This window comes from Cupressus sempervirens, chromosome 5 (genome assembly GCF_028749045.1).
Source record: "Cupressus sempervirens isolate cs-2001-9-10 chromosome 5, ASM2874904v1, whole genome shotgun sequence".
Taxonomy (NCBI): Eukaryota; Viridiplantae; Streptophyta; class Pinopsida; order Cupressales; family Cupressaceae; genus Cupressus; species Cupressus sempervirens.
In genome coordinates, this window is record NC_143122.1 from 845,711,739 (window position 1) to 845,720,457 (window position 8,719).

Sequence of the window (8,719 nt, forward strand, 5' to 3'; positions counted from 1 at the left end):
TTTTAGGAGCCAATATTGTTAAAGGTTATAAAACACACTATTAGGCGTGACCTTGTTAAAGAATTTACTTGCCCTAGTAGGAGTGGCCTTGTTAGTGGTCTTTAAACACTTCGATCTAGAAATGTCATCTTGTTAGAAGATTTACAAATAGTTGTTAAGCCAACTTTGTCAAGAGATTTAGTTCACTGCTACAATGGTTAGAGAGTAACAATGATATGACCTAATTTCTGGTGCTACTATATTGCTGATTTCAGATCTCAATTCTGGCTCGAACACTTGATCCTTTCTAATCGAATGTATCTTTTTAGCTCGTCAAGGATATTTTGTTTATCTTTCTAATTTGTTTCTTCTAAGCATCTTCTATTCTTCCAAACACTCACACACATTTAATCCTCAACTTGACCTTATATCATACACATTAACAAGTCATCCTGAATACGTCTTAGAGTAATTAGTATTCATCTCCTCAATCATCTATAACCAACAAACAAATCCATTAAACTCAATATGCCAAAACAAGAAAATCCTTCATTAGCTGACCCTGCTTGGTAGATACTAGCTCATAAATGATTTTCATGTGTTAACCAAGTGAACTTGGTTAACAGTGCATCTTTGCTAACTTCCTTTAGTAACCAAGTGAGCTCGGTTAGCACTGATTCTATCCAACTTTCCTTCATTCACTGAGTGAGATCAATTAACACTCAACTTCTGCTAACTTCTCTTCGACACCTGAGTGAACTTCGCATACACTATCTTTTGAAGTTGGCAAATACTAAAATGCTCGACAGACATAGGAAATTGTCTTCATCACATAGTGAGCTCGGAATACACTGACTGGTAAAGTTATGACATTTTGTGTAACATCAAAGACAATATACAATTGTATCAATTGTTTTCAACAATCTCCCTCTTTGGCATTGATGGCAACACAACATTTCATAACACAATGAAATTTTTAGAGCAAAATAATAGTAAGGATAATATCCTTAGTTTCATTCTGATTCTCATCCATGAGAACTCCCTCTGACTTCAATTTCTCCCTCTATTAGCAAACTCTATCCTTTTGATATCAGACCAAGTTCATTCTCCTTCTTGGTATCTTTGATAAGATTGCTTTGATGTATGGTTGAACTCTCCCTCTTTGACATCTTCAAGAAAAAAATTTGTGATATGACATGACTCTCCCTCTTTGACATCTTATGTCAAAGACAATATTTAGTGAATATCAATGTACCTCATTTACTAATTCATATGCAATATGCCCTTTCAATACTGGATCAACTTGACTGATCTTCAACATGCTCTGGTTGATGCATCACTAAACTTCATTTAGTGAGCTTCAAATAGGGGAATGACCCCTAACTTACCTCTTAGATACAAAAATGCATTCTTTGGTAATGGCTTAGTGAATATGTCTGCAATTTGTTCTTTAGTATTCACATATTCAAGTCTCAACTATTTGTCTTGCACCAATTCTCTCAGAAAATGGTATTTTATTGCAATGTGTTTGATCTTGGTATGCATCACAGGATTTTTTGATATATTAATTGCACTGGTGTTATCACAGAAGATAACCATTGGATCCTTGATCTCTACCTTCATACCTGCCAATAGTTGCTTGAACCAAAAAACATTGGAACAATTAAATGTTGTTGTAGCATACTTTGCCTTTGTTGTAGACTAAGAAATACAGTTTTGCTTCTTACTTGTCTAAGACACTAGTCTTTTACCAAGAAGAACGCTCCACCACTGGTGATCTTCCTATCATCAACACTTCTTGCGCAATCAGCATCATTGAAGGCTTTCAAATCTAAATTGCCTCATTTCTTGTACCATAATCCATAATCTTCAGTACCCTTCAGATGCCTCATAATTCTCTTGATTTCCATCATATGATTTTCTTTAGGATTAGCTGAAAATCTTGCCACCATACCAACTTCTAATGCATTATCAAACCTTGTATGCACTACATATTGCAATTTTCCAATCATTGATATGTATGCTATCTAATTTACCTCCTCAAAATCATCAATTTTGGAAAGCTTATGTCCAGTAGATATAGGTGTTCCAACTGGTCTTGAATCCTCCATTCCAAATTTCTTCAATATCTCCTTGACATACTTAGATTGATTAATGTAGCTACCCTCTTTCTTATGTTGAATCTACAATCCAACAAAACAATTTATGTCTTCAAACATGGAGATCTCAAATTCCTTACTCATTTCCTCTGAAAGAGCTTTGCACAAATCATCATATCTAGTAAACAATATATCATCCACAAATATCTTTGTCAACTCAATCTTCTTGTCTGGTCCTTCTTTGATATATAGGTTGTTGTTATCATTTGTCTTTTGAAAGCCAATCTTCATAAGATAATTATAAAGTCTTTCATACCAAGCTCTGGGAGCTTGCTTGAGACCATACAATGCTTTATGCAACTTGCAAATCAAATTTTTTTTGTTGGGATCTACAAAACCTTCAAAGTGCTCTATGTAGACTTCCTCTTCAAGAGTGTAGATTTCACATCCATTTGATAAACTTTAAATCCTTTATGTGCAACATAAGCAAGTGAGGTCCTAACACCTTCTAATCTTGCAAGAGGAGAAAAAGTTTCACCATAATCAATACCTTCTTCTTGAGAATAACCTTTGCATACTAACCTTGCTTTGTTTCTTGAAATTTCTCCATCTTCATTTAGCTTATTTCTGAAAAATCCACTTCGTGTTAATTACATTTTTATCCTTAGGTCTAGGAACAAGAGTCTAGGTCTTATTCCTTTCTATTTGTTATATCTCTTCATTTATTGCTTCAATCCAACTTTCATTATCCAAAGCATCTTTAACTGATCTAGGTTCAAATTCAGTAAGCAAACATGTAACTTTCAATTCGTTCCTTGTCATTGTACCATCTGACTTGTCTCCAATGATCTTCTTCTGACATATCTTGCTAGCACGGGTACTTTGGATAGAGTATGTGTTCCACTTGCTTCATCATGATCTTTTGCATCATGCTTGGGTCCCACTTTCTATGACTCGAGTCCTTTAGATTCAAACTTGGGTTGCACTAGCTACAACTCAATAGCCTTTAACTGTGACTCAGGACCTTCAAATTATGACTCGAGTTGCACTAGATGCAACTCGGGTGCTTTTGGAGATTTTGGGGACTCGGAAGGTAAATTCTATTGACTTCCAATTGGATTTGGCAATGTATCAAGTTCAAAGAAAATAAACTTTTTGTAATCTTCAGGTTCTTTGTTACTCTCTTCTTCACTCTTTTATGCAAACTCATCAATTCTCACATGTGCACTTTCTATGATCTTCTGAGTGGTTAGATTCAAACACTTGTATGCTTTACTTCTGCTAGAATATCTTAGGAATATGCCTTCATCACCTTAGTGAGCTCGGCATACATTGACTGGTAAAGATATGACATTTTGTGTAACATCAAAGACTATACAAGTAATCAATTGTTTTCAACATGATCAAGAGACCCAAACTGAAGTTGATACAATAGATGGGGATATGGATCAGCAAATGGAAGTAGATGTGTTGGATGTTGGGAAAGAAATAGAAATTAGAACAGTGGAGAGCATGCTCTCACATAAGATCAGTGTCCTTAAACAAGTATCTTAAGGTATTCATATCAATTATATTGCACTACAAGGAGAAAAATATGTTAGAGTGGGGTTGTCGTTACACCAAAGACTGATCTATCAATGTCTGATACAATGACTCAACTTATAGTACACAAGGGGGTGGTTTAGCCCTTGTCAAAAATCTCGAGGGGAGCACTGAACAAATTTCCAACAGAATACAAATGTACAGAAGCTCTATCCATTCTTTCCCCCTTATTTACTAAATGGGGTCCTTATATACCATTCTTTGATAAACTAGTTCCAATTTTGCCTCAAAAGAAGGAATTGCCTAAAGAAACCATTATTTCCACAAGGAAAATGGTAAATAGAGTTAAAGATTTGAATGCAATCTTTTCTGGAAAGTTGTAGTTAATAAGCAACAAAATGAAGACCATTGCCAATGGTACACCTGATTTTATCCAGAAGATAACTAGTGATGAAAATAAGATAAAGGATTGGCATGAATGGTTAGATTCTTTTGATTGTATTCTAAAGCATGAGAGGATTGTTGCTTACATCAATGGAGAAACAGATATTGCAACAATATTTAATATTGTTGATCTTTTGTATAAGTTGGAGGCGGACATGAGCAAAATAGTTACAAAGGTTAGATCTATAACTAATGCAAAGTGGAATAAGTGCCTCAATGAATAAGTGTAGTCAGGGGAGCCACTTGGCCAGATGAAGAATTGGATATTAACATCTGGGAGGTGATTGCTGACATAAAGGCTATTCCATCTCGAGATAGTGACTAAGCATGCAGAAAAGTCAAAGAACATCAGGAGGGAGGACAACTATCTGATAGAGACATCTTATCTTTGTGGTTCACCTCCTGTGGATGTTCTCTCATTACAAATTACAGAGTTGATCTTGAACAACAGAATTGACAGCTGCTCAAATTTTGGCTATCTCTAGTATTATTTTTGTAATTGTTTTTGTTTCATTTGAAAAGGTTGTTTTAACCCAATTTTGAACATGTGTCCTCCCATCTGACGCGTGTTACAATCCTTATTTCTATAAAAGGATTTCCAAGATGTACAGTGAAGGTCCGAGTTTCATTTTGTTGAACTAAGATTTGTTCAAGTTTTAAGTTGGTCCATGCATACTATAATTTTGTTCCAAAATTGAATAGAAAGTTAATAGTTGCTAGTCTATTTGAGTTATTTTTCTGATAGGGATGGTCATTGAATTTATATAATTTCAAAGAAGTTAATACAAATGTTGAATGTTGATTGTTCATCCCAAATCTTGCCTCTTCATTTATTTCTATTATGTTCTATGAGATTTAATGGCAAAGTTTTTTAAATTTCAGTTGTAATTCACTTGGATTATATCTCAACTTGTTTTTGCTAATAATCTAATGGGTTATGTAAATGCTTAACGTAAATTCAAAGAACTTTATGGTTTTCATTGAAGATATTGATAAGTATGAGATCTAGAAATGAACATTGATTACCTTTTCACAAAGTGTCAAGATAAGATCCAGAAGTTGATGTCTAATTCTTGTGAGTCTATAGCCCAATAGATAAGGCACTGGCCATCCTCTAAAGTTGATCTAATTGGAATATTTCATACTATGTAAAAAATTCATATAAATCAAAGATTTAAAGTTCTGTTATTGAATTTTGAAAACGTCAGCATGTGCTTGATTCATGGAGTTTAGGGTCTAATAAACTAGCAATTTATCATCTCTTTATTGTCTTTGAGTTAGAAAAATTGGGGCTAAATCATATGTTGTTTTGGGAGTCATGTTGAGAATCTGAATTTTGAGTAAATAAAGAATGAATTCCTAAGTATACCTGCCTGAATCTTGCATAATTCAAAGTGGAAAAGACACCAAAAGTCTTGTTAGTTGGTCCCTTTAATTTGCATATCAGAACACTCATTATGGTCTTTAGCTAATTCCTAGGTTTTCCAATCATCTAAGAGGTAGTTGAAATTCTTTCAAATCAGAATCCAACCTAGTAGGTGTTACATTTATTTCTAAAATACTCTAATAAAAGTCTTGAAATTTATCTTCAATTTTGATATCTTTTAAAAGGTTAAATAATTTTTACTTCTAGTTATGAGCCTCTTGAGGTCATAATGGGCCACCTCTCAGCTTCCATGAAACGAAGATTTAATAATAACATTCTAAAAAGATTTGAATATTAATAGTAACAATAATATCAAATATAACACATATTACCTATCACATTATGTTTATAATAGTAAAACCAAGACTCAAATTTGATGGCCATATTGGTCATTTGCACTTTTGAACCTTATATGACAATTAAACTTATTACTAAATTGTAATGATTGACAATTTAGTATTTTGTGTGTGTGTGTGTGTGTGTGTGTGTGTGTGTGTGTGTGTGTGTGTGTGTGTGTGAGAGAGAGAGAGAGAGAGATGTTTCAATTTAGTTATTTTTCAAAGTTTCTATTTATATATAATTCTATTATATATGTTTCTATTTTGATTGTTATATATTTATATTAATTTAGAATCTAGTTAAAATAGAATATCTCAAATTTAAAAATTTATTGTGATAATTTCTTTTAAATAAGACACTTGCTCCTTTTGCTTGAAATTTTTGTATGTAGTACTAATTTATAATTATAAGTTATTTATAAAGACTTACTAATTTATATTTATTATGTTCTAATTTATAAAATATTTAAATTTAAAATAATTTGTTAAATTGTTTTTAAACGAAAAAAAATTGAGAATCATAACATCACAAATTAACCATCACGCTATATATGTACTAATAGTCACAGGTAGTGGTGGAGGCCAAATTCCAAGTCTAATAAGAACTACAATCATCAGACTATATTTATTATGCTGAGAAGCATATACAATAGGAGAAACAATTTCCAACATGAGAATACTCCCTGTAAGAGGAAAAAATTATGAAATGCCATTTGGCATTGGAGAATTCAAAGAGTCGGAGAGGCATATACAATGGCATCAACAAATCTTAGCATAGGAATATACCAAAGAATATGACTTGCAAAGAAAAAATATTAGATGACTATTACAATTATTTGTATACTATGATAGTTTTGATAGAATTCAAAGAATCCAACTAGAATTTAAGGAGTTTAACTAAAATGGTTGTAATGGAAGGTTATTTGTTTCATCGATGAGTGCAATGTTGGTGGAAGATTATTAATCATGATTCTCTTCTTCTGTGTTTTATCTTTACCCATCTTGTGTTCCTCCAACGCGCTATTTTTTATAGTGATATATGTTATCAATATGAGTTGATTTTGTTTTTTGGTTTGCTATGGTAGTGACAGATAGAGATTACCAAGAATGTTTAGAGGCGAACAAAGTTATGATTTCAAATGCTTTTAATACATGCTGATCCAAATGATAAATATTCCAGATTTGATTGTAAGTTTGATTGACCTTTTTAAAAGTTTCGTTTTTAATTACTTTGGATATACGGATGAGAAGGCCTTTAGAATCAACTTGAAATCAGAACTAATACGTTATGCATAATCAAATAGATTTGGTAGAAACCTGATTTTTATCATGACAGTGTTTGCTGATTGGCTTGAAATGACCCCCAATGCCAGTAATGCTTATAACTATGAAGTGGATTGTGAATGTAAAAATACGAAAAAATTTAATTGATTTTCATAATACCGATTATGTGTTTGTTGATTGATATTTGGGCATTTACATATTCATGATATATAGCAATGGTAAAGTTAGAATGGGTGCTTTTATAGATTGGATTCAACCAACAGTTCCCAAAAGAAGCATCATATGTATTTTGTCTTGGGCAGAAAGGAAGCCATGAATTGCATTTGATGGGAAGTGTTGCTACCTACACTAATATAATTGTGATGATCAAGGCTCCTTCCTGTAGCCAAAGAATTGATTAAGAAAGGAGAGAGTTATGCATGAGAGAACCTCTAGAAACCACATGCCAAAAGTCCAAACTAGAACTGTTGGATCATAATGTGCGAAAAATCAAGTACAAAATCAAGGGTTGGGGAGGATTCAGAATGTCTTGAAATCAACGCCTTGCACATTGTCTAACTCATGAAGCCCTGGATACAATGGATTACCTTCATGCATCTTTGGTTGAGATCTTCATTTCCTACCTTTTCTACCTCCAATTTTTTTTGTCAAATTCCATCTCTTTTCTTCATGTTTCTTCCATTCGTTCTTTCCTCTTGTAGTAAGGGAATATGCAATATCAATGTTTTCTACTTTATAACTAAAGTTTTAAGGGGAAAGATACCTCTTTTCTAGCTTATAAAAAAAATTTAAGGGAATTTTCAGTCTAGATGTAGTGTATGATCAAAGAAAATCAAGGATATAATTTATTTAAACTTGTTATAACTTTAAGACAAAAATAATTATTTCTAATAAATCTTATATATTATTATACATTTTATTATATACATTCTTATTCTATATATTATCTAAAATCAAACATCCTAATTTTTTCAATTTTTTTCCTATAAAATCAAATCTCACTCTTTTCTAGCTTATAAAAAAGCTTAAAGGAAATTCTCAGTCCACATGCAATGTATGATCATAAAATCAAAGTCATTATTTATTTTTTAAATTAGTATATAATCACCCTCCATCAAAAAAATAAAAAAATAGTATCTAATCAAGATTAAAAAAGAAATTGAACAAATAAATTTTAATAAATCCTATAAATTGGGATACACTTGATTATATAATATTCTAATTTATTTTAAATTTGGTGTAACCTATATAATAAAAATAGAAATTTTAATAAATTTTTGAAATACATTATATAAGTTTAATTTTGTAAGAAATCCAACAAATCTACACCACACTCATATATATTTCAATTGTATTTTTTTATTCATTAGATTTTAATGTATATATAAAAATCCTATAAATTAGGATATACTTGATTATATAATATTCTAATTTATTTTAAATTCGGTGTAACCTATATAATAAAAATAGAAATTTTAATAAATTTTTGAAATACATTACATAAGTTTAATTTTGTAAGAAATCCAACAAATCTGCCAGACACTCTTATATATTTCAATTTTATTTTGTTATTCATTAGATTTTAATGTATATATAATAATAATAAC